Raw genomic sequence first — 26,589 nt, forward strand, 5'->3', positions numbered from 1 at the left:
TTCTTGTTCACTGAAATATCCGTGCCATCTCATCATGAAGCCGAGACTCTCAACCCTTTCTTCAATCGCCTGTTTCAGTCTCTCCCGATAGAATTTTGTCAGCTGGAACAATTGGTACTCGCTCCACTGTGTCAGGAGCTCAGAGAATGTAGACGTTAGATCTGTGTATTCAAAGAGAGAAACTAAACACCATCTAAACCAGTCCCCTTGGCTCCTGCTACAACAGCAATCCTCATCCTGACTGTTCCTGCCCCCTAATTGCAATGATCAAAACTGAATATCGGAATAAGACAATGTGCTGGAGGAGCTCAGTGGGTCAACCATCATCTCTGGAGAACATGGATAGGTGACGTTTGGACCTTTCTTCAGGCTGATTGCGGTGGAGGTGAGTGGGGAGAAATGTGGACAAGAGGAGGGAAAGGTCAAAGCCTGGTAAGTAAGGTGGATACAGGTGAGGGGAGTTTTTGATAGGCTGATAATTGGACAAAGACCAGAGATGAAAAAGTGGATGTGAAACAAGGAGTGAAAAGTTGCAAATTGTGACGCAAGACTAATTAATGTATGTGGAAAGAGAGGGGAAGGGTGAATTCTGCACAAGGAATAAAAATGGTTAGCAACCTGAAAATCCAGTAGGTCCAGGAATGTTCAGCAATACAGTCACCGAAAATCCCAGTCGCCGAGTCTATGCATTGACTCGCCAATTGCGAACCATTGTAATTCTATTCCCATTGACATTGCAACCTGTCTGTCCTTAGACACATGCTTACTGGAAGAACAGCGCCTTAAATTCCGCTTGGGTAGCCTACATTCCAATTGTATGAACAATGAATTCTCCAATTTTAATTGACAATCCAAACCGCACACCCGCCTTATTTCCTCCCACTCTCTCCAGTGTCTTGCACCGCTTACTGCCCCCCCACCCATTTCCTTCCTCCTATATTCCTTTCATTATTTACGCAATTTCCAACACTCAATCCTTCTGCCTAACATCTTAATTTTCCATCTTTATCCTTTGGCGAACCACCTACCTATCAAAAAACTCAATTATATCCATCTCATTTGCCAGGCTTTGTGTTGCCGTTCCTCTCTGCCAGCCTACGGCTGCCCCCTACAATCAGTCTGAAGGATCGTGGAAGCCGAGTGAGAGCAGGGGAGGATGGGACAGTGTGTGACCCAGGGAGCATGGGTCCCAGGGGGATGGGACAGTGTGTGTCCCAGGGAGCATGTGACAGTGTGTGTCCCAGGGAGCATGGGTCCCAGGGAGCATGGGTCCCAGGGGGATGGGACAGTGTGTGACCCAGGGAGCATGGGTCCCAGGGAGCATGTGACAGTATGTGTCCCAGGGAGCATGGGTCCCATGGAGCATGTGACAGTATGTGTCCCAGGGAGCATGGGTCCCAGGGGGATGGGACAGTGTGACCCAGGGAGCATGGGTCCCAGGGGGATGGGACAGTGTGACCCAGGGAGCATGGGTCCCAGGGGGATGGGACAGTGTGCCCCAGGGAGCATGGGTCACAGGGGGATGGGACAGTGTGTCCCAGGGAGCATGGGTCCCAGGGGGATGGGACAGTGTTTCCCAGGGGGATGGGACAGTGTGACCCAGGGAGCATTGGTCCCAGGGGGATGGGACAGTGTGTGTCCCAGGGGGTGGTGACAGTGTGTGTCCCAGGGGGATGGGACAGTGTGTGTCCCAGGGGGATGGGACAGTGTGACCCAGGGAGCATTGGTCCCAGGGGGATGGGACAGTGTCTGACCCAGGGAGCATGGGTTCCAGGGGGCTGGGACAGTGTGTGACCCAGGGGGTTGTGACAGTGTGTGTCCCAGGGGGATGGGACAGTGTCTGACCCAGGGAGCATTGGTCCCAGGGGGATGGGACAGTGTGTGTCCCAGGGGGTTGTGACAGTGTGTGTCCCAGGGGGATGGGACAGTGTGACCCAGGGAGCATGGGCACCAGGGGGATGGGACAGTGTGTGACCCAGGGAGGATGGGCACAGGGGGAGTGTGATAATCTGCATAGCTGGTGTTCAGACAGAGAACAAAGCACAGTAGACAAATGCACTGATGAAGAGGTGCAGATGCACTTATCACCTGAGGCAACACTGTAGTTGATGCCAGCTAATCTCCCCAGGATTATCTTCCACATGCATGAACCACCCAGTTTACTCATGGATAATGGACACGCCTTGCAATTGCTCTCCTTCAACCAAGTGTGTCCTACCCATCACCATCGCTCCACTATCTGTGGCCTCATGCTCCCTGGCTTCAATACTTTGTCATGTGTACACAATTTCAGTGACCATCCTCCTCTACACGAGGATCAGGATAGGAAAAGTTACACTATATATTATCATTGGGGCTATCCCTCAAGGTCGAAGATGATGGTCTACTTTCTGTTGTGTTTATGGACTCTCAGGTGGCTTTGGAGTCCAATATATTATAGATTATATATAGTAGATAAATGCACACCATCTTTCACGCAGACGAGGAAAATCAAGAAACAAATGACATAGGTTTCAGGTGGGGTCGGGGATTTTCTGGTAAAATCGGTACATGGATAGGATACGTTTCGAGTGACATGGGCCTTACGCAACTTGTGGAACTATAGTAGCTAGAAACATAGAAAATAGGTCTTTAAAATGATGAGAGGGATAGACAGAGTTGACGTGGATAAGCTTTTCCCACTGAGAGTAGGGAAGATTCAAACAAGGGGACATGACTTGAGAATTAAGGGACAGAGGTTTAGGGGTAACATGAGGGGGAACTTCTTTACTCAGAGAGTGTTGGCTGTGGGGAATGAGCTTCCAGTGAAGGTGGTGGAGGCAGGTTCGTTTTTATCATTTAAAAATAAATTGGATAGTTATATGGACGTGAAAGGAATGGAGAGTTATGGTCTGAGCGCAGGTATATGGGACTAGGGGAGAATACGTGTTCGGCACGGACTGGAAGGATCGAGATGGCCTGGTTCCATGCTGTAATTGTTATATGGTAGGTGCAGGAGTAGGCCATTTGGCTCTTCGAGCCTACAACGCCATTCAACATGATCATGGCTGATCATACAAATCAGTATCCTGTACCTGGCTTCTCTCCATACCCCCTGATCCCTTTAGCCACAAGGGCCACATCTAACTCCCTCTTAAATATAGCCAATGAACTAGCCTCAACTACTTTCTGTGGCAGAGAATTCCACAGATTCACCACTCTGTGTGAAAAAAAAATTCTCATCTCGGTCCAAAAGGACTTCCCCCTTATCCTTAAATTGTGACCCCTCGTTCTGGATTACCCAACATCGGGAACAATCTTCCTGCATCTAGACCTGTCCAGCCCCTTAAGAATTTTGTAAGTTTCTATAAGATCCCCCCTCAATCTTCTAAATTCTAGCGAGTACAAGCCGAGTCTATCCAGTCTTTCTTCATATGAAAGTCCTGCCATTCCAGGAATCAGTCTGATGAACCCTCTCTGTACTCTCTCTATGGCAAGAATGTCTTTCCTCAGAATAGGAGACCAAAACTGTATGCAATACTCCAGGTGTGGTCTCACCAAGGCCCTGTACAAGTGCAGTACAACCTCCCTGCTCCTACACTGAAATCCTTTTGCTATGAATGCTAACATACCATTCGCTTTCTGCACTGCCTGCTGCACCTGCATGCCTACTTTCAATGACTGGTGTATCATGACTCCCTCGTCTCGTTGCATCCCCCCTTTCCTAATCGGCCACCATTCAGATAATAGTCTATTTCCTGTTCTTGCCACCAAAGTGCATAACATTTAGCCACATTATACTGCTTCTGCCATGCATTTGCCCACTCACCCAACCTATCCAAGTCACCTTGCAGCCTCCTAGCATCCTCCTCACAGCTAACACTGCCTCCCAGCTTTGTGTCATCCGCAAACTTGGAGATGTTGCATTTAATTCCCTTGTCCAAATCATTAATATATATTGTAAATAGCTGGGGTCCTAGCGCTGAGCCTTGCGGTACCCCACTCGTCACTGCCTGCCATTCTGAAAAGGACCCGTTTACTCCTACTCTTTGCTTCCTGTCTGCCAGCCAGTTCTCTATCCACCTCAATACTGAACCCCCAATACCATGTGCCTTAAGTTTGCATACTAATCTCTTATGTGGGACCTTGTCGAAAGCCTTCTGAAAGTCCAGATATAACACATCCACTGGTTCTCCCTTATCCACTCTACAAGTTACATCCTCGAAAAATTCTATAAGATTCGTCAGACATGATTTACCTTTCATAAATCCATGCTGACTTTGTCCAATGATTTCACCACTTACCAAATGTGCTGCTATCCCATCTTTATCAACTGACTAGTATTTTCCCCACTACCGATGTTAGACTAACTGGTTTGTAATTCCCTGTTTTCTCTCTCCCTCCCTTTTTAAAAAGTGGGGTTACATTAGCTACCCTCCAATCCTCAGGAACTACTCCAGAATCTAAAGGGTTTTGAAAAATTATCACTAATGCATCCACTATTTCTGGGGCTACTTCCTTAAGTACTCTGGGATGCAGCCTATCTGGCCCTGGGGATTTATCGACCTTTAATCCATTCAATTCACCTAACACCTCCTTCCCAACTAACCTGGATTTCACTCAGTTCCTCCATCTCATTTGACCCCCGGTCCCCTGCTATTTCCGGCAGATTATTTATGTCTTCCTTAGTGAAGACAGAACCAAAGTAGTTATTCAATTGGTCTGCCATGTCCTTGTTCCCCGTGATCAATTCACCTGTTTCTGACTGTAAGGGGCCTATATTTGTCTTTTTCTCTTCACATATCTATAAACGCTTTTGCAGTTAGTTTTTATGTTCCCTGACAATTTTCTTTCATAATCTATTTTCTCTTTCCTAATTAAGCCCTTTGTCCTCCTCTGCTGGACTCTGAATTTCTCGCTGTCCTCTGGTAGGCTTCTTTTTCTGGCTAATTTGTACGCTTCATCTTTTGTTTTGATACTATCCCTGATTTCCCTTGTTATCCACGGATGCACTACCTTCCCTGATTTATTCTTTTGCCAAAATGGGATGAACAATTGTTGTAGTTCATCCATGCAGTCTTTAAATGCCTTCCATTGCGTATCCACCGTCAACCCTTTAAGAATCAATTGCCAGTCTATCCTGGCCAATTCACGTCTCATACCTTTCTTTAAGTTCAGAACCCTTGTTTCTGAATTAACTATGTCACTCTCCATCCTAATGAAGAACTCAACAATATTATGGTCACTCTTGCCCAAGGGGCCACGCACAACACGACTGCTAACTAACCCTTCCTCATTACTCAATACCCAGTCTAGAATAGCCTGCTCTCTTGTTGGTTCCTCTACATGCTGGTTTAGAAAACTATCCCGCATACATTCCAAGAAATCCTCTTCCTCAGCACCCCTGCCAATTTGATTTACCCAATCTATATGTAGATTGAAGTCACCCATTATAACTGTTTTACCTTTGTTGCACGCATTTCTAATTTCCTGTTTGATGCCATCCCCAACTCCACTACTACTGTTAGGTGGCCTGTACACAACTCCCACTAGCGTTTTCTGCCCCTTAGTGTTTCGCAACTCTACCCATATCGATTCCACATCCTCCAAGGTAATGTCCTTCCTTTCTATTGCGTTAATCTCCTCTCTAACCGGCAACGCTACCCCACCTCCTTTTCCTTTCTGTCTATCCCTCCTGAAAATTGAATATCCCTGGATGTTCAGCTCCCAGCCTTGGTCACCTTGGCGCCATGTCTCCGTGATCCCAACTATATCATATTCATTAATAACTATCTGCACATTCAACTCATCCACCTTATTATGAATACTCCTTGCATTGAGACACAAAGCCTTCAGGCTAATTTTTACAACACTCTTACCCCTAATGCAATTTTACTTCGGTGTCACGTGAGTGACTACGTGAAGACCCCGCCAGCACGCGTGCGCGACATAGCGTCTCACGCAGTGCAACAGCGACGGGCGGGGGTGGAGCGCTCCTGCGGCAAAATTGAAAGACGGACCTAGAAGGTAAGAAGAAATTTATTCTAAAGTTTTATTTCTTCCCCTTGCTGTGCTTTATGTTGCAGCACGTTGGACAAGGGGAAGAAAAAACGGGCACCTGGACCGCAGGCTGTGGGGAACCAGGTAGATCCCGGCAGCCAACAACCATGGACGACCAGTGGCTCCAGGACCGCAGGCTGCGGGGAACTAGGAAGGTTCCGACAGCCGACAGCCATGGGAGACCAGCGGCTCCAGGACCACAGGCTGTGGGGAACCAGGAAGGTTCCGACAGCCGATAGCCATGAGTGACCAGCGGCTCCAGGACCGCAGGCTGTGAGGAACTAGGAAGGTTCCGACAGCTGACAGCCAGGTACGACCGGCGCAGGCTGAGCCCAGCACCGCAAGCTGTATACCCGGAAACAACACAGCGGGCTGGAGGCAAGCAGAACAGGAATCGGTCCGGCCGATTGACTCAGGGAGTCCGGTCAGGAGGAAGGGCTGCCCAAGGGCAGTGGAAGTGACCGTTTGGAGTGGTTACTAAGGTTCACTTACCAACTCCAACTCTGCTAAGCTGAATCCAGCGCCATGAGTCGTACAGCTCAAATCAGCGCAGCAGGCTGGAGGTAAAGCCCAGCAGGATGCAGCCCGGCCGATCATACTCATCTGCGTCCGGCCGAGAGGACGCGCTGCCCGAGTGCAGCGGAGGTCCGCCGTGACTTGCTCCAGGAGATGGAGCAAGCTCACTATGGGAGTCTTCGCACTCCCACAACAGCACCTTATCGGGGGCTGTAAAACAATGCATCTCCCTCGACAGCATTGCGGACCAGGGATGGGCCGGTCCTGAAGAAGGGGACGTGGCTGAAGAAAACGGCAGTGTGCAGGGGGTGCAGAATCCTAAGGAGCTACTGGGAGTGGTCACCAAAATTACGGATCAACGAAAGCAGTAGTACCATTGCAGACCAAGCTGGCGGCCAGCATCGACTACCTGTACTTCCATCCTCTGCAGGAACAGGTAACAAAATTACAGAGAAGTATATGCCTACTGTGAACTTTACTTCGTTAAAAGTGCCTGCAGCAACCAATGCGATCTGGGGGTACAGTGGGCCTGTCTAACTTGTCTAAACAAGTAAAAAAGCTCAACAAAGAGTTTAAAGTGGTCAGGCTCATAACAGCGTCATCAGCAACGGGCAGACCACACACCTCAGACGGCAGCACCCCTATGCATCCACCAGCAGGCATCAACACCAGGACGCTGGTGAAAGCATGAGGGCCGCGCAGCAACCACGAAGGTCCTTTTTAGGCCAAGGCCCAGAGCAACCCTCATGGAAAACGTGCCAACCCCGCACTCCAACACCTCTTCCGCAGAAGAGGCAGAAGTTGAAGAAAGGGACGTACCACCGGCAACCAGGGAGGTAGGTGGATCTGGTTCCTTCCAGAAGACAAAGGTGTACGACCTGTACTAACAGTGGGAATGTTACACTTGTTTTGGGAGACATGGAGGGATCATTGTCGATACCTAAAATTTTACTGGATAGGGCAACTATGGCAGAGTATAGTGTTGCCTAATGGGCTAAACTTCAGCCCCAAGACTGTTCACCAAGATATTAAAACTGGCCTTAGCAATACTCAGGAAACAAAATATATTTCATGGCATATCTTGATGATATATCAATTGTGGGGGAAAACCCTGGAACTAGCTAAATCAGCAGTATTAGCTATCAAACATTGGGTTGAAACTCTGGGGTCATCTCCATCCAGATAAATCTAAGTTGACGGCATCCACAACTATGGATTTACAATTAACATTATCCATATGTCTGTAACATTGCCAAAGAGTAAAGCAGCAGACTTGGTGGAAGCCTACAACAAAATTAATTATTATAAAATAAACCTTCTATTCGACAGGAGACAAGAGTATTTGGGAAACTAGTAGCAGTATTTCCAGCCACTCAGTTTGGGCCTTGCATCATTAAAGCTCAAAAAGGGCAAAAGTGCAAGAGCAAAAACACCTTGCAGGTAACTTTGATCGACCTATGCAGTTACCAGCCAAAGCAATTTGGAGTTATAATGATGAAAGGGAATACTTGGCATAGTTCCAGCCCATCATTATTAGTAATCATCATTCACATTACAAATGGAGGTCAGCGTCATGGCTGGGGAGCTACTAACACTATATCCAGAACTGGTGGTAGATGAAACATTAGGAATCATAATTACTAAAAACACTGGGTATAAATTATTTAGAGATGTTGGATGCGTTTCATGGGCAAAAAGCATATTGCTCACAATACACCATCTGCATGTCCACCTACAAATTGATAATACCACAGTGGTGGCATATATAAATCATATGGGTGGAATAAAATCGATATAATGTGTCAATCTGGCCAATACAATCTGGCAATTGTGTGTTAACATACATATTTGGTTATCAGCAACTTACCTACCAGGTAAGCTCAATACAGTGGCAGACACCAGGTCATGAAAATTCAATGACAACACTGAATGGCTGTTGGACCACAAAAAAAGTTTGCTGATATTACTAAAAGATAGGGACACCAGATATCGATCTATTTGCATCTAGACCCAATCACCAGTTACCAACATATGTCGCTTGGGAACCACACTTGGGGCAGCAGCAATGGACGTTTCTCACTGAATTGGGGAAAATTGTTTACAATGTTTTCCCCTCCTGCCTCATCAGTCGGATCCTATGCAAAATACATATGGTCTCAACATCAGGTGTCTTGAAAGTACATGATTGGCCTACACAGCGATGGATCCCTGTGGTCTCGGACATAGTCTCTGAACCATAGACCACCATGCTAAGATCCGGGCTGGCGGACAGGACCATTAACATGATCACGGCGACCTATCAAGAATCAACAAGGACTGGTGTAGCGTATAATACAGCTACAACCACCAACGTCCTGGGAATTCCAATCCAGCCTTCATGTACATGAAGGTCTGAGCGGCAGCGCTATAATTGGGCAGCAGTGCCCTGTCAACTTGCTGGTGGCGGGCGCCACGACAACTTTCCATGGGATCTCACCCTCTAGTTGCCAAACTTATGAGGATTATTTACAATACTAACCCTCCTACAGCGAGGTACTCCCAGATCTGGGACGCCAGTGTTGTAGTAACATTGCTAGAGGCACCAGCAATGTCTCTGTCCCTGGGGGGTAAACTGGAATTCCAGGCATACCCACCTGACACCCGACTGTGTGTAATGATACACCTTCTACTATACCTTAAGACTACTAAAACTTTAAGAGGAAGTAAATTGGCACTATGATCAGCCATAAACAGCCTAATGGCCGGGTATCAGCTCAAACCATCTCTAGATGGCTCAGACAGGTTTGGGAGCTGCTGGGGTGGATACTGACATCTCCATCCACAAGGGAAACAGCAACACCGGCAGCAGGAGACAAGGATGTGCCTATGGACCATATCCTGGCAACAGCAGGCTGGTCTAGATAAAGACCTTCGAATTCTTTATAATAAGCCCATAACCAAAACTGCAGTGTTGCAGAATCAAGTTTGAATTCTGTAATATATTTAGCCCTAGGGAGCATTATTTTGTTAAAATAAATTGTTATTGTTTGAATTGGATACATGTCTGAATACGATAACATACTTCCTCCTTTGAATGACCGGCAGTGAGTGAAGCATGGACTGTTCCACGGCTTGAAATCAGTGATCTTTAAAATCTTCACGTAGTCACTCACGTGACTCCGAAGTAAAATAGTAAGATTAAATGAGAATTTACCAGTTTGAAGTTTGATCTTTATTTTATGAGGAGTTACGATGAGGGATTACGTGCCTCCGCTCCCGCCCTCTATTATGAAGGTCAACTGGTATATTAGTTCTTCTTATCTTACTATGTTTATTTCAATTACTATTACTGTGATTCCACACCGCTGCTTTGAAGAAAGTCGCGCACGCGTGCTGGCGGGGTCTTCACGTAATCCCGCATCGTAACTCCTCATAAAATAAAGATCAAACTTCAAACTGATAAGTTCTCGTTTAATCTTACTATTATGTTGAAAAGTGGCCCTTTTTGATTTTTGCCCTGGATTTGTCTGTCTGCCACTTTTACTTTTCACCTTGCTACCTATTGCTTCTACCCTCATTTTACACCCCTCTGTCTCTCTGCTCATGCTCCCATCCCCCATGTTGGTTGACGTGTCCAAGGTGGACCGAAGAGTCTTGTTCCATGCCGCATGCCTCTATGTCTCTGAGGCACACCTTGCACCATAATACATCTAACAGTGCGGACTACACAGAGTCCAAACACATAAGAGTCGCCACGTTTTATGTACCCTTATAATCTTCTCTCTTCATTCCTCAGTTACCGCTTTAATGCACATCTGAATCTTCAATGAGGATGATTCATCACCTCCACGATCACTCCCTCTGTCCTTTCAACTACTGCCTGCAGATGTTAACATCCTCTCTTTCTCAGTCCCTTCCTTAATCCCCTATCCTTCTGACCTGTGGACCATGTATTAGATGCAAACCAGATATCAAGACAACATTTATATTGTGAAGAATTCTGCAACACACCTGTGTCTGCCTTTGTTGTTGAGGTCACTGGAGCCACAGTCCTGTTTCCAACTTCAGCCGTGGTGTGGATAGGTGTTACCATATTCTGCTGCTCTGCAGTAACCCGAATAATAATAGTGGGATTAGACAATGATTAAGTCGAGAAGGAAAAGATTACCCAGTGAACCGTGAACCACTATCCACCACTATGATCTCCCGGTGTTGGTGGTGGGAACGGGTAGGTCTTGGGGGGGGGGGGGGGGGGGGGGGGGCATGGAATGTCAATATTGAACCAGAAACTAAACTGAATCAGCCATTTCCATCCTGTGGCCTGGTGGTATAACAGTATTGAAACCTTGCACTGAGCGACTCGCTTCTTCACATTCAAATCTTTCCCCATGGACCACAAGGGACACATCAAGAGATGTGACAGCTCCTACACCATCCAGGATAACACTGGCCACTTGCCTGGCAGCTCATTCACTTGGATAAATGGGTCAATAACTAGACCGATGCTGCAAAGGCCAGTGCTGGGTCTCCCGGCTTTACAGCCTATATTAATGACGCGGATAAAAGGACTTCACAGTTTAGCAGGGCACTTGAAAATATGGCACGTGGATTGTTTGGATCGTCGAAATAGGCTGATTGAGCAACTAATGAAATGGAAAGATGCAGCCTGTTGGGAGTAGTTGTATTGGTAGAGTGGCTGTGTTGAGATAAAGTGCTGCGTAGAGGGCAAGTGCGAGTTTTCGGCAAGGAGTCTAAGAAGATAAAGGTACAGTCTGTTGAACATGCGTGAGATTGTTGAGCTTGTTGGTTCTGATTTCAGTGCCGTCAACACAGGTCGCTCCTCCCTCTGTCACGGCTCCCGGGCCTCTGTTGAGACAAGCCCCGCGATGGGTTTTTAACTCACCACACGGAGGTCGCTCCGTGTGGTGAGTTAAAAACCCATCGCGGGGCTTGTCTCAACAGAGGCCCGGGAGCCGTGACAGAGGGAGGAGCGACCTCCGTGTGGTGAGTTAAAAACCCATCGCGGGGCTTGTCTCAACAGAGGCCCGGGAGCCGTGACAGAGGGAGGAGCGACCTCCGTGTGGTGAGTTAAAAACCCATCGCGGGGCTTGTCTCAACAGAGGCCCGGGAGCCGTGACAGAGGGAGGAGCGACCTCCGTGTGGTGAGTTAAAAACCCATCGCGTGGCTTGTCTCAACAGAGGCCCGGGAGCCGTGACAGAGGGAGGAGCGACCTCCGTGTGGTGAGTTAAAAACCCATCGCGTGGCTTGTCTCAACAGAGGCCCGGGAGCCGTGACAGAGGGAGGAGCGACCAAAATCTGCAACGTTCCATTCGCAGATCTCACTTCCAGAGAAGGAGTCTGGTGGAAGCCTCTGATTGGTCAAACGGACTAGAGGAAGCAGCTGATTGGCTTGTATCCCGGGTAAGGCTTTATTGTATTCGGTTAAGGGGGAGAATGAGGGCCAGGGCAGTTTACTGTTCTGGATGTCAGATGTGGGAGGTCATGGAGTCTGAGTGCCCTCCAGATGTCCACATCTGCGCCAGGTGCGTCGAGATGGGGCTCCTAAGGGACCGTGTTAGGAACCTGGAACAGCAACTTGATGACCTCTGTCTGCTCAGGGAGTGCGAGGAGGTCATAGATAGGAGTTACAGGGAGGTGGTCACTCCAAGACCACGGGAGACAGAAAACTGGGTCACAGTTAGGAAGGGCAACGGGCAGAGGCAGGGACTGGTGAGTACCCCGGTGGCTGTACACCTTGAAAATAAGTACTCATGTTTGAGTAAAGGTGGGGGAGACAGCCTACCTGGGGGCAGCGACAGCGGCCGGGCCTCTGGCATAAAGACCGGTCTTGTTGCTCAGAAGGGTAAGGAAAAGAAGAGGAGGGCAATTGTAATAGGGGACTCTATAGTCAGGGGGTCGGATAGGCGATTCGGTGGACGCAGACAGGAGACCCGGATGGTAGTTTGCCTCCCTGGTGCCAGGGTCAGGGATGTGTCTGAACGTGTCCAAGAAATCCTGAAATGGGAGGGAGAGGAGCCTGAGGTTGTGGTACATATAGGTACCAACGACATAGGTAAAAAAAGAGAAGAGGTCCTGAAAGAAGAATTTAGGGAGTTAGGTAGAGAGTTAAGGAGAAGGACTGCAAAGGTAACAATCTCAGGATTACTGCCTGTACCACGCGACAGTGAGAGTAGGAATGGAGCGAGATGGAGGATAAATGAGTGGATGAGGGACTGGTGCAGTGGGTATGGATTCAAGTTTCTGGATCATTGGGACCTCTTTTGGGGAAGGTGTGACCTGTACAGAAAGGACGGGTTGCACTTGAACTCGAGGGGGACCAATATCCTGGCGGGGAGATTTGCAAAGGCTACTGGGGAGACTTTAAACTAGTATGGTTGGGGGGAGGGACTCAAATTGGGAAAGCTAGCAGTCAGAGAGATTTATGCCAGTTGGAAGAGTGGGCTGAAAGATGGCAGATGGAGTTTAATGCTGATAAGTGTGAGGTGCTACATCTTGGCAGGACAAATCAAAATAGGACATACATGGTAAATGGTAGGGAATTGAAGAATGCAGGTGTACAGAGGGATCTGGGAATAACTGTGCACAGTTCCCTGAAAGTGGAATGTCATGTAGATAGGGTGGTAAAGAAAGCTTTTGGTGTGCTGGCCTTTATAAATCAGAGCATTGAGTATAGAAGTTGGGATGTAATGTTAAAATTGTACAAGGCATTGGTGAGGCCAATTCTGGAGTATGGGGCACAATTTTGGTCGCCTAATTATAGGAAGGATGTCAACAAAATAGAGAGAGTACAGAGGAGATTTACTAGAATGTTGCCTGGGTTTCAGCAACTAAGTTACAGAGAAAGGTTGAACAAATTAGGGCTTTATCCTTTGGAGCGCAGAAGGTTAAGGGGGGACTTGATAGAGGTCTTTAAAATGATGAGAGGGATAGACAGAGTTGACGTGGATAAGCTTTTCCCACTGAGAGTAGGGAAGATTCAAACAAGGGGACATGACTTGAGAATTAAGGGACAGAGGTTTAGGGGTAACATGAGGGGGAACTTCTTTACTCAGAGAGTGGTGGCTGTGTGGAATGAGCTTCCAGGGAAGGTGGTGGAGGCAGGTTCGTTTTTATCATTTAAAAATAAATTGGATAGTTATATGGACGGGAAAGGAATGGAGGGTTATGGTCTGAGCGCAGGTATATGGGACTTGGGGAGAATACGTGTTTGGCACGGACTAGAAGGGTCGAGATGGCCTGTTTCCGTGCTGTAATTGTTATATGGTTATATGGTTATAACAGGCAGGTGGAATGATGCGACGTTCCTCCGGCAACACGTGGGATGTCAGAGCAACTGTTGGTGTCCCTGGTGACTAAACCTGTGGGACATGTGTCCAGGAGCAGCTCCTTGCAGGCAGTATTTGGGAACTGGAGATGCAGATGGATGACCTAGGGATCATCTGAGAGCTCTTTTGGACAAAACTAACAGCAAGATGGTCATGCTCAAAGACCAGGACGAAAGGATGTGGGTGAACCACCAGGACCTCTAGTCAGTAAAAGGTGTAGGTGACCATTCTTTGTGGCCATTCCCTTTCAAAGCAGGTAGCAGTTTTGGAGACTGTTAGGGGATGACCCGTCAGGGAACAGCAGTAGTATTAGGCAGGATGAGGCTACGTGCCTGGCAAAGCCATAGTGGTAGGATACACATCTGTTGGGGAGAGGGGAGGGTGGTGGACAGGAGATTATGTGGCAACAATCGAGACTGCAGGATTGTGCGTTGCTTTCTGGTGCCAGGGTCCACGATGACTCGGAGCGGCTACTTGATATTCTCAAGGGGGAGAATGAGCCAGAAGACGCCGTGCATGTTGACACAAATTACATTGGACTTAATGAAAAATGTAAAAATAAAACGGCAGTGATCTTGTGGGCGTACTCCTTGTGCTCCGTACTAGTGAGCGTGGGAACAGGGAAACAAGGGCAGGTGAATGCATTGCAAAGGAGCTGATGGGGGGTGCAGGAATTCATACTTTTGTACCACTAGGATTTCTTCTAGGGCAGACGTGACTGTACAAGAGCGATGAACCCAAGGCGAATGTCAATATTCCGAGAGGAAGTTCCCACAGTCTTCATCACAAGAAACAGACAATTGACTGATGTCTTTTACAAACCCACCGACTCCCACAACTATCGCGACTACATTTATTCCCACTCTGCTTCCTGCAAATACTCTATCCCCTACTTCAATTCCTCCGTCTACGCCACATGTACGCCCAAGATGAGGGTTTCCATACTAGAACATCCGAGATGTCTTCATGCTATATGGGAATGGGGGTTCTCCTCTCCCATCATAGATGAGGCCCTCACTCCTGTCTCCTCTGTACCTCGCAGCTCTGCCCTTGCACTCCCTCCGCCTAGTCATAACAGACAGAACACCCCCTTGGCCTTACCTTCCACCACAGCAGCCGTCGCCTGCAACACATATAACCATATAACAATTACAGCACGGAAACAGGCCGTCTCGGCCCTACAAGTCCGTGCCGAACAACTTTTTCCCTTAGTCCCACCTGCCTGCACTCATACCATAACCCTCCATTCCCTTCTCATCCATATGCCTATCCAATTTATTTTTAAATGATACCAACGAACCTGCCTCCACCACTTCCACTGGAAGCTCATTCCACACCGCTACCATCTCTGAGTAAAGAAGTTCCCCCTCATGTTACCCCTAAACTTCTGTCCCTTAATTCTGAAGTCATGTCCTCTTGTTTGAATCTTCCCTATTCTCGAAGGGAAAAGCTGATCCACATCAACTCTGTCTATCCCTCTCATCATTTTAAAGACCTCTATCATGTCCCCCCCTTAACCTTCTGCGCTCCAGAGAATAAAGACCTAACTTATTCAACCTTTCTCTGTAACTTAGTTGCTGAAACCCAGGCAACATTCTAGTAAATCTCCTCTGTACTCTCTCTATTTTGTTGACATCCTTCCTATAATTGGGCGACCAAAATTGCACACATAATCTTCAAAAATTTCCGGCACCTCCAACTGGATCCCCACCACTAGCCACATTTTCCCATCCGCACCCCTTTCCGCCTTCCGCAGAGGCCGTTCCCTCCACACATCCCTGGCTAACTCATCCTTTCCCACCCAAACCAGAACCAGGGGCCACAATTTCAGAATAAGGAGAAGGCCATTTAGAACGGAGACGAGGAAACACTTTTTCTCACAGAGAGTTGTGAATCTGTGGAATTCTCTGCCTCAGAGGGCGGTGGAGGCTGGTTCTCTGGATGCTTTCCAGAGAGAGCTAGATAGGGTTCTTAAAGATAGCGGAATCAGGGGATATGGGGAGAAGGCAGGAACGGGGTACTGATTGGGGATGATCAGCCATGATCACATTGAATGGCGGTGCTAGCTCGAAGGGCCAAATGGCCTATTCCTGCACCTATTGTCTAAACCACCCCCTCCCCAGGTACCATCCCCTGCAACCGCAGAAGCTGCAACAACTGTCGCCATACCTCCTCCCTCGGCCTGGTCCAGGGACCCCGACAGACCTTACAGGTTAGGCAGAGGTTCACTTGCACGTCTTCCAACCTCATCTACTGTATCCGTTGATCAAGATGTGTACTCTTATGCCCTTGTCCGACTTAGGAAACCTGAACGGAAACCTCTGGAGACTTTGCGCCCCACCCAAGGTTTCCGTGCGGTTCCTGGAGGTTTTTATCAGTCTCCCTACCAGCTTCCACTACCTGCAACCACCGGCAACCACCTGCAACCTCCAGGAACCGCACGGAAACCTTGGGTGCGGCGCAAAGTCTCCAGAGGTTTCCGTTCAGGTTTCCGAAGTGGGACAGGGGCATTATACATCGGCGAGACCAAATGTAGACTGGGCGATCGTTTCGCGGAACAAACTTCGCTCATCCCGTTTGAACCAACCTGATATCCCGGTTGCTTGCCACTTTAATTCTCCTTCCCATTCCCACACAGACCTTTCTGTCCTCGGCCTCCTCCATTGTCAGAGTGAGGCTAAACGCAAATTGGAGGAACAGCATCTCATATGTCGCTTGGGCAGCTTACAGCCCACTCTGCACATCACCGTCTATATCTCTCGTTTCCCTTATCCCTAACCAATCTGAAGAAGGGTCTAGACCCAAAACATCACCCATTCCTTCCCTCCAGAGATGCTGCCTGACCCGCTGAGTTACTCCAGCTTTGTGTGTCTATCTTCGGTTCAAACGGGCATCTGCAGTTCCTACTTATACATCCTGACCGGCAGGTTTGCTACTGCTATGTGGGTGGATCAAAACTAGATTGGTTGAAGGCTGGGATCCAATGCATGACTGAGGCAGATGAGAAGCTGGAGGCCAGTATGGAAAGGTGATTCTGTGGAAGCAGTCGGGAATTCTGGATGGTGTGCTGCTGTCTCAGAGCAGCTATTTGGCATCCTGCTCCATGATGGCGGCCCATGACGACTCGGAGCGGCGACTTGACATTCTCAAGGGGGAGATTGAGACGCTAGAGGTTGTTGTGCATGTTGGCACAAATGACATAGGATATTAGGTCAAAGGTAAACAATAAACAGGGTAGTGATCTCCGTAGTATTTCCTATGCTACGTCCTAGTGAGTGTAGGAACAGGACAAAATGCCACGTGAATGAGTGACTAAGGAGCTGATGCAGGGGGAAGGGATCTAGACTTTGGTACCACTGTGATCACTGATGGGGCAGACGTGACTTGCACAAGAGGGATGAGTTGCACCTGAAGCGGATGGGAATCCCAATATCCGGGAGGTTTGCTGCTGCTATGTGGTTGTACCTAAACTAGATTGGTTGAAGAGTGGGATCCAATGCATGACAAAAGCAGATGAGAAGCTGGAGGTTAGTATGGATTGTGATCTTGACAACGAGCAAGGAAGGGCTGCTTCATTGAATTGCAATTATTTTAATGCGAGAGGACTGAGAGGTAAGGTGGATGAGCTGAGGGTGTGGATAGGTGTGTGCAACTGGGATGTTGTAGCCATTACAGAAATCTGGCTGAGAGGGGCAGGTCTGGCAGCTTAATGTTCCAGGATATAGGTGCTACAGGAGCGAGTGAGGTGAGCGTGAAAGAGGACATGTGATGCTTTATTGATTAGGAAGAATGTTACAGCAGTAGACGAGATTACATGACTAATGGATCCTTCAAGTAAGTCTGTATATTCGGGAACTGAGGAACATATTAAATGAAGCAATCCGGCGGGTATAAAGGGGTCAGGAGATCGCCCTGGCAGATAACATTAGGGGAAATTCAAAGATCTAATATTTACATAAGGGGAAATTGGGCCCTTTAGAATCCAAAGCGGTCATCTCTGTGTGGAGCCATAGGAAATGTACAATACTCCTATTGAGTATTTTATGTCTGTGTTTAATGTTTAAAAATATGAGTAAACCAGGGAACGTGGGACAATTAATGGAAGTGTTGAGGAGGTGCTGAATATCTCAAGGCGTATGAAGGTGGATACACCTCCCAGGTCTGATCAGTTATATCCGAGGTCAGTGTGAGAAGGTAGAATAGAAATTGTAGGTGCCTTGGCTTAGAAAAAACGAATAATCATTAAGTATGGGTAAGGTTCCGGATGACATGGGGGGAGGGGTGGGGGGAAGCTATGCTGTATGTGGCTGCATTTAAGATGGGCTGCAAGGTAAACCATGGGAAGTATAGACTAGTGAACAGAACGTCTGTGCGGGGCAAATTACAGGAAAATATTGAAGGGAACGATATATCTGTTGGTATGGATAAGGGCTGATAAACGGATAGTTAACATAGTTTTGTACGTCAGATATCATGTCTCACAAATCTGATTTAATTATCTGAAGTAACTTAAAAGATCTATAAGGGACTTTACTTACATGGTCTTCAGGGTATTTGGTAATGTTCCACATGATAGGCTGCTTTGGAAGGTTTTATCACAAGTGATCCAGGGAGAGCTAACTGACTGGATAGAGAATTGACCATGAAAGGAAGGGGAGGGTGAGGGTGGACGTTTGTTTTACAGACTGTAGGCCTGTGACTAGTGGTCCTCCCCAGGGATTATTGTTGGCCCCATTGTTGTTTGTGGTTGATATCAAATATGTGGATGAGAACACAAGGCAAAGGGGTCTTCATCTGTTGGGCTGAGGAATGTTGAATGGAGTTTAATAACGATAAGCACAAGGTATTGCATTCTGGGAAGACAAAGCAAGACAGGACCTCAGTGAATGGTCAATCAGAATATTGAGTGTAGAAGTCGGGACATTATGTAACAGATGTACAAGACTTTGGCCAGGTCACATTTAGTGAATTGTGTTCAGTTCTGGACACCCTGTTATAAGAAATATGTTACCAAACTGGAAAGGGCCAGGACTTGAGGGCCTGAATTACATGGAGAGGTTGAGCATGCAAGCACTTTATCCTTAGGAGCGCAGGGGGACGAGGGATGATCTTATTGAGGTGGATATGTTTGTGATGGGAGTGAATAGTGTTTTAGACCGAGAGTAGGGGAATGAAGAACCAGAGAACATAGATTTAAGGTTAGAGGAGAAAGACTTAGGAATCTGCGGGGAGACCATTTTCACACAGAGCGTGTTGGACATATGGAACAAGCTACCAGAGGAGGTAGTTGAGGCAGGAGCTACCACAATATGTAAAATATATTTGCATAGGTGCACGGATCAGGAAGGTTTACAAGGGTTTGGACCAGATGCAGGCAGGTGGGACCAGTACAGATGGGGCATCTTGGGCCGAAGAGCCTGTTTCATTGCTGTACGAGTCTATGACTATGATTTGGATTAATGAAGCCAAACCTGGAGATGATACATAGAACATTGAACAGTGCAGCACAGGAACTGACCCATCGATGCCCCATATCTGCACCAACAATATCATGCCAATTTGATCTAATCTCATCTACCTGCTCATGGACTGGATCCTCTGTTCCCTGACTGTGTCAGACTAAACAGCGTTTCCACCGCCTCCTCATGCAGGACCTTCCAGGAACCGACCAAAGTCTGTGTAAAAAACTAGTCCAGCCTGTACGCTTTAAACATTCCTGTCTCCAGTCAGAGACATCCCCACCCTGGGAACAAGACTGACAATATCTATGCCCCTTATATTCTATACTTCTAATGGGCCGCCACTCAGCCTTCATTACTCAGATAAAACAATCCAGTCTTTGTCTGCCTTAACACAGACCATATTTCCAACAGATGTGTATTCTAGTGGATCATTTGACAGCTTTCCTCATGATCCACAACTCTGCAAATAGTTCTATTGTTTTTAAACTTACTAACTCGTCCACCAAGACTTCCGGTGGCGCTATGGAGGCTTGAGTCCAGCGCCAACTAGCTCCGTGCCGAAGAATCTAAAAACGGGAGAAAATCGGTTTTCACCTGCAGCGATCGCGATCTGAACGGCTGCCTGCGTGACGTCATCAGGCGCGCGACTTTATGGTATGTCGCTACAACGTACCCCCCCCCCCGTGGGACACAAAAAAAAGCCGGTAAAGGGAAACCGCAGATGGAAGAGGAGGGCCCTACAGAGGCCTCGGCCTCAATTACAACGACGGCCCAGGAAGACCCTCCGAAGAAAATGAAACAGAAAAAGTCTGAAATGGAGGATCTTAAAACCTTTCTCGCTGCCGAAATGAAAACCTTTGGAGAGAATTTTAAAGAGGTACTTGACGCTTTTAAGGTAGATTTTAAAGCAGAAATGCTTTCTACCGTTCAACAAATGCTGGAAATCTGGAAGAGGACGAGGGAGGAAGAGGTCAAGGATCAGATGGAAATGCTGGAAGCCAGGCTCGTTTCGGTGGAAACGAAGGTTAAAACGGAGGTGGACCCCATTCATCACGAACTTGATCAACATAGAACAGCGATAACCGAACTTGAGAAATGGGCGACGACAAGTGCGGAAACTGTAAGTCGACTCCTTACTGAAAACCAACGCCTCTCCGATATGGTGATCAAATTAAGTGATAAATGTACCGATTTGGAGGGGCGTCAAAGACGTAAGAATCTAAGAATTGTAGGGGTGAAAGAAGGAAGCGAGAGGGAAATGGGCACTCGGGATTTTGTGGCAGACCTATTACAAAAAGCCTTAAAATTAGATCACAAACCTTCACTTGGTCGAGCTCATAGAGCGCAGCGACGTCGTATACAAGATGATGCCCATCCAAGACAAATTATCGTAAAAGTGCAACTGGATCATGAATTTGACGATATAATGAAGAAAATTGTTCGAGGCGGACAGCTCCTCTTTGAAGGTGTGAGATTCAGTATTTACCGAGATTATCCGGCAGAAGTCTTCAAGAAAAGAGCGCTGTTCACTGAGACAAAAAGAATATTGAAGAATGTACCTGATTTGAGATACAGCTTGCTTTATCCCGCAAGATTAAGAGTCTCCTACAAGTCCAAGGAGCACTTTTTTACAGACCACGAAAAAGCACTGGAATATGCCAAAGAAGTCGGTAACATGACCATAGACTGAAGAATTTACATTACTCCTTAGGAGTCAAGGACTAACAGGACCGCCAGATCTAAAAGGACCTTTAAAGTTCTTTCAAGAGCTTTAAGGACATTCGGAAACCGAAATCGACGGAGGACATTGGATAAAACCGTGATCTTTGTTTTTTTTTTTTTTTTTTTTTTTTTTTTTTTGTTTACTAATCATTATTATTATCTGTATATTCATATCTAACTATATATGTAACAACTAATACTTATTAAATATCCATATTACCACTAAAATTATTAACATTAACATTTCTCATAAAAAGTTAATACTGTATATGATTGATAACAATGATTAATAATTAATAGTCTTTGATTAACGTAGAAATGAATTATATACTTATATTATATAGGAAGATATGCAAGAGGTAAATTAGCCTACGTCATAATAAAGTTTGACGGTTTTTCTCTTTATTTTTCAATTTAAAATTAAATTTATAGATTTAGCGAAAAAATTAATATGATATGTAGAGAATAATAACGTTGTGAATTTTTGCTGTCCTTGAACTTTTCTGCAGGGTTACGTGCTTATGTATGTATACATATGGGTATATATATATATATATATATATATATATATATATATTGTGTGTGTGTATGTATGGGTATGTAAATAAGTTTGTTACTCCCAAAGAAGTTATTTGAATGTTAGAAATAATCTTTTTTTTCTTCGGGCACGGAGCTGGGAATTTTTTTTTTTTACAAAGGCTACGGAAGTCTTTAGAATTCTAGCCACGTTAGTGTGGCTATCACTAACTACACTAATTGTAGATGTAGTTCTTTTTCTTTCACCCTACACTAACCAACTCTGTCACTTTCTTCACTTTAAATATTTTTATAACTTAATGTTTGAATGGAAAAATAAGACTAATACAAGGAGATGTGTTCGGAAGAGCGACGTATATGATTTTAAATTCATCTATTTGAGGTTCGGGAGCAGGGTCAGGTTCTATGTGTTGTACCTTCTGCTCGGTTATAGACCACCTTGGAAACAATATGCAAGATGTTAACATGACAAGAGGGGGTCAGGGAATAACATTTTGTAGTTGGAATGTCAAGGGAATCAATTAACCAATTAAGAGAGGTAAAGTTTTGGCACATCTAAATTTAATCAAAACAGATATAATATTTCTTCAAGAAACACACCTTAAAAAGGAATCTCAACATAGACTTAAAGCTAAGTGGATCGCTGAATCATATCATTCCTCCTTTTCCCACAAGTCCAGAGGAGTTGCAATATTAATTCGTAAAGGAATACCTTTTACGAACTCTTCAACAATAGTGGATATTGATGGTAGATATATTATATTAGTTGGAGAGTTAAATGGAGAAAAAGTGATTCTTCTAAATGTTTATGGGCCTAATTTTGATAACCCCACGTTTTTTAATAAAACATTTAATAAAATTCCTGAATTTACACAATATAAATTAATAATTGGAGGAGACTTCAATTGTACATTAGATTCATACTTAGATAGATCATCAAGGCAAAAAAAAGTAAAATCTCAATCAAGTGTATTTTTAAATTCATTTATTAATACCACTAATATTAAGGATGTCTGGAGAATAGAAAACCCAACTGGACGGGAATATTCATTTTACTCACCAGTACACAAAACATACTCAAGAATAGATTATTTTTTAGTTGACTCTACGTTTATCCCATTTATTTATAATTCAAAATACCATAACATTATAATCTCAGATCATGCACCTGTAACATTCATGATTAAATTAAATGGAATGTCCGAGAAACAAGCATATTGGAGATTTAACCCACAAATTTTGAACGAAAGATCATGCCAGGAATATATTATTAAACAGATTCAAATATTTTTTGAGGTAAATGACAACCCTGACACACCTACTTCTCTTATGTGGGAAACGTTCAAAGCTTATGTTCGAGGTACATTAATTTCTGCTCAAGCATTTTATAATAAAGAGAACAGGATTAAGCAACAAACATTGGAAAGTGAAATCAAGCAACTAGATATAGAAAATGCGAGAATGCCATCTACGTTAAAACATAATAAAATTGCGGTATTGAAATATAAATTAAATAAAATGTATTCAGAACAAGTAATAAAACTTTATCAAAAAACCAAACAATTACATTTTGAATTTGGAGACAAACCACAAAAACTATTAGCACGCCAGTTACGAAAAATGGAAGGGGAAAAAATAATTCATAAAATTAGAACAGAGACAGGAGAATTATTAAAAATGCCCAAGGACATAAATGATAGATTTCTCCAATACTATCATAACCTTTATTCAACTAAAACCGTAGCACAATCAGAAGGAATAGCAGATTTTTTAATAAAATGTAATTTAAAAGGTTTAGATTCAAACGATAGAGAATTATTAGAAAGGGAGATTACGATAAAGGATATTGAGGAGTCTATTGGCTCTTTAAAAAATGGTAAAGCAGTAGGACCAGATGGTTTAGGCTCCGAATTTTACAAAAAAATTTATGATTTGCTTTGCCCACGTTTACAAAGACTGTATGAGTATATCTATACTCAACAGAAACTTCCAGACACTTTAAATGAATCTATAATAACACTTATTCCTAAAGCTGATAAAGATCCGGAAGACCCGGGATCATACAGAGCAATTGCACTTTTAAATACAGATCAGAAAATATTAACTAAAATACTAGCGCATAGATTAAGTACAGTGATGAATAAATTAATACACCCTGACCAAACAGGCTTTATTCAGAAACGGTACTCATATTATAATTTAAGAAGATTATTCAATATTATATATTCCAAGAGAATTATTAATGAAGATCTAGCAATAATCTCACTTGACGCTGAAAAAGCATTTGATCAGGTCGAATGGTCTTATTTATTTTCGGTGATGGAAAAGATGCAGCTAGGGGAGAAATTCTGTACATGGATAAAACTGTTATATACAAATCCCACGGCTAGAATATTTACAAACCAAAGGTTGTCATCTAAATTTAGCCTATCTAGAGGTTGTAGACAAGGATGCCCGTTATCTCCATTATTATTTGCGCTTGCTATTGAGCCACTGGCAGAAAGAGTTAGGGGGCATCCGGAAATACATGGGTATAACACAAAGGACACAGTGAATAAAATTTATCTATACGCAGATGATGTATTAATTTACATTACAAAACCAGAAATTAGTATTCCAAACTTATTAAAGCTAATAACCCAATTTGGTTCACTTTCAGGATACAGAATAAATTGGAATAAAAGTGAAATTATGCCAATAAGGGAACATAACAAACAGATAATACAACAATTTCCATTTAAAATAGTAAATGAAAAATTTAAATATCTAGGTATTTATGTAACTAAGATATATACATCATTATTTAAAGCAAATTTCCCCCCATTACTGAACAAACTACATAAGAATATTCAATACTGGAAAACACTTCCTATCTCAATGGTTGGCAAAATTAATGCCATAAAAATGATTTTTTTACCGCAAATATTATACCTTTTTCAGACAATTCCGATATATCTGGCAAAAAACTTTAAAAAAAAATTGGACTCTATTGTTAATGATTTTATCTGGGATTATAAGAATCATAGGATAAACAAAAGACACTTGTGTAAATCAAAAATAAATGGAGGCTTGGTTTTACCTAATTTTTTGTTTTATTTCTGGGCAGTTAATATCAAAAATATGAATTTCTGGTTGGAAGAAATAGATCATCAACCAGACTGGTTAAAAATGGAAAAGGAAGATTGTTTACCTTTTGATATCGGTTCGATATTATTTGCTACGTCTAAATTAAACAAAAAAATTTATAGGGAAAACCCTATAATATTTAGTGCTATACGAATTTGGAAACAATTAAAAAGGACATTAAAATTAGATAATTTATCACTTTTTCTTCCAATTGTGAATAATCCTTTGTTTAAGCCTTCATGGTTGGACGGGGGTTTTACACAATGGAAGAATTATGGAATTAAAAATATGGGACAACTTTACAAGGAAGGCACTTTTCTGACATTTCAGGAGTTGCAACAGACTTATGGACTTCGAGGAAATGATTATTTCAGATATCTTCAACTTAGAGATTATGTAAAATCGAACTCTCAAAATTTTCGAATTAGAAATTCAGAAATTCTTGATGAATGTTGGAACAAACATCCTAATACAGAAAAATTAATATCTTATATATATAATATCTTATTAGACAGTGACATTCCTTCGACGGACTTACACAGACAAACATGGGAAAAAGAATTAAATCAAGTAATAACGAAAGATACTTGGGAAGAAAGTTTGCAACACATACATCAGTGTTCACTAAACGCCAGACATTCTCTAATACAATTTAAAGTAATACATAGGTTACATTATTCAAAAACAAAACTACATAAAAATGTTCAACATATCTCACCTATATGTGATAAATGTCAACATTTAGAAGCTACATTATCTCATATGTTTGCAAACTGTATAAAAATTAAAAAATTCTGGGTAAATATTTTCAGTATAATATCTAAAGTAACCAACACACAATTGGACCCAGATCCAAAATTAATAATACTCGGAATATTAGAATTAAATCAAACATTTAGAACAACACAAAGAAACTTTATTGATTATAGTTTAATAACAGGAAAAAAATAATTCTAAAATTTTGGAAAGGCCCTACGGCCCCCACAATCAAAATGTGGATTATAGAAATGACGGAGACCTTAAACGTGGAAAGAATCAGATTTTCCCTGTTGGACAAACAGGAATTATTCGTTGGAACATGGTCTCCTTTTATTGATTACTTAAAGGGTCAGAATAGTTCAGCACAGGAACCTGACTAGCACGCGGGCTAAAGAATGGATGAAATGCTATACTTTGAAATGTACGAATATATCTCGAAAGAAGTTTTTTATTTTAATAAATTTTTCCATTCTTCTTTAACTAACTTTTTCCTTTTTTTTTTTTTTTTTTTTTTTCTTCTCTTTCTTTTCTTTCTTTACTTCACCTATCTCTTTAGTTCTATCTAGTTTAAAAAAAAAAAAAAAAGGCAAAAGGTATTGGAGACAATGTAATAATAATTGACAATATTATCAATTTAAAAATGTAAGACTGTAATGATGTAATAGGTTATGTACCTATCTCCAATAAAAAATATTTTCAAAAAAAAAAAAAAAAAAAAACTCGTCCACCAACGTTTTTGTCCAAATCATGGACATGTTTAGAAATTGCGGAGGTTCCAGAACTGATACTTGCGGAATACTATTGGTCACGAACCTCGTCAGTATAACACTCCTCCACCACTATTCCTCTCTCCTGTTTCCCCTCGCTCTAACCCCTTTGGTTTTTTCTCTTCCCCGTCCCTACAGTCTTCACCATTCTGCAGCATCCAATCCACTCCAATTTCACTCACCTGCCCCTTGGATGAGACTCGATGATTCCTTGTTAGGTGAAGCTCGGTCATGATGGATTTCCCCACTTGGGTCAGTTCCACGGCCGTGAACCACGTCTCCTATTCCTCTCTCTCGGGACTGACATTGTTCCCTTTTCTCTTCGGCGGCTTCAC

At 44.0% G+C, this 26,589-nt stretch overlaps 2 long non-coding RNA genes across 2 annotated transcripts; both read right to left on the reverse strand.

The window, feature by feature from the left end:
- LOC116984194 lies at nucleotides 1–26,586 on the reverse strand. Its single transcript, XR_004414912.1, has 3 exons — nucleotides 26,437–26,586; nucleotides 10,546–10,638; nucleotides 1–161 (listed from the first exon to the last, which is right to left on the reverse strand). It is a non-coding gene; the product is annotated as an uncharacterized LOC116984194 (long non-coding RNA).
- On the reverse strand, nucleotides 168–6,939 carry LOC116984198. Its single transcript, XR_004414917.1, has 3 exons — nucleotides 6,930–6,939; nucleotides 5,519–5,522; nucleotides 168–273 (listed from the first exon to the last, which is right to left on the reverse strand). It is a non-coding gene; the product is annotated as an uncharacterized LOC116984198 (long non-coding RNA).
- Nucleotides 26,587–26,589: the final 3 nt, after the last annotated feature.

Source organism: Amblyraja radiata, chromosome 19 (assembly GCF_010909765.2).
Source record: "Amblyraja radiata isolate CabotCenter1 chromosome 19, sAmbRad1.1.pri, whole genome shotgun sequence".
In the NCBI taxonomy this organism is placed as follows: domain Eukaryota; kingdom Metazoa; phylum Chordata; class Chondrichthyes; order Rajiformes; family Rajidae; genus Amblyraja; species Amblyraja radiata.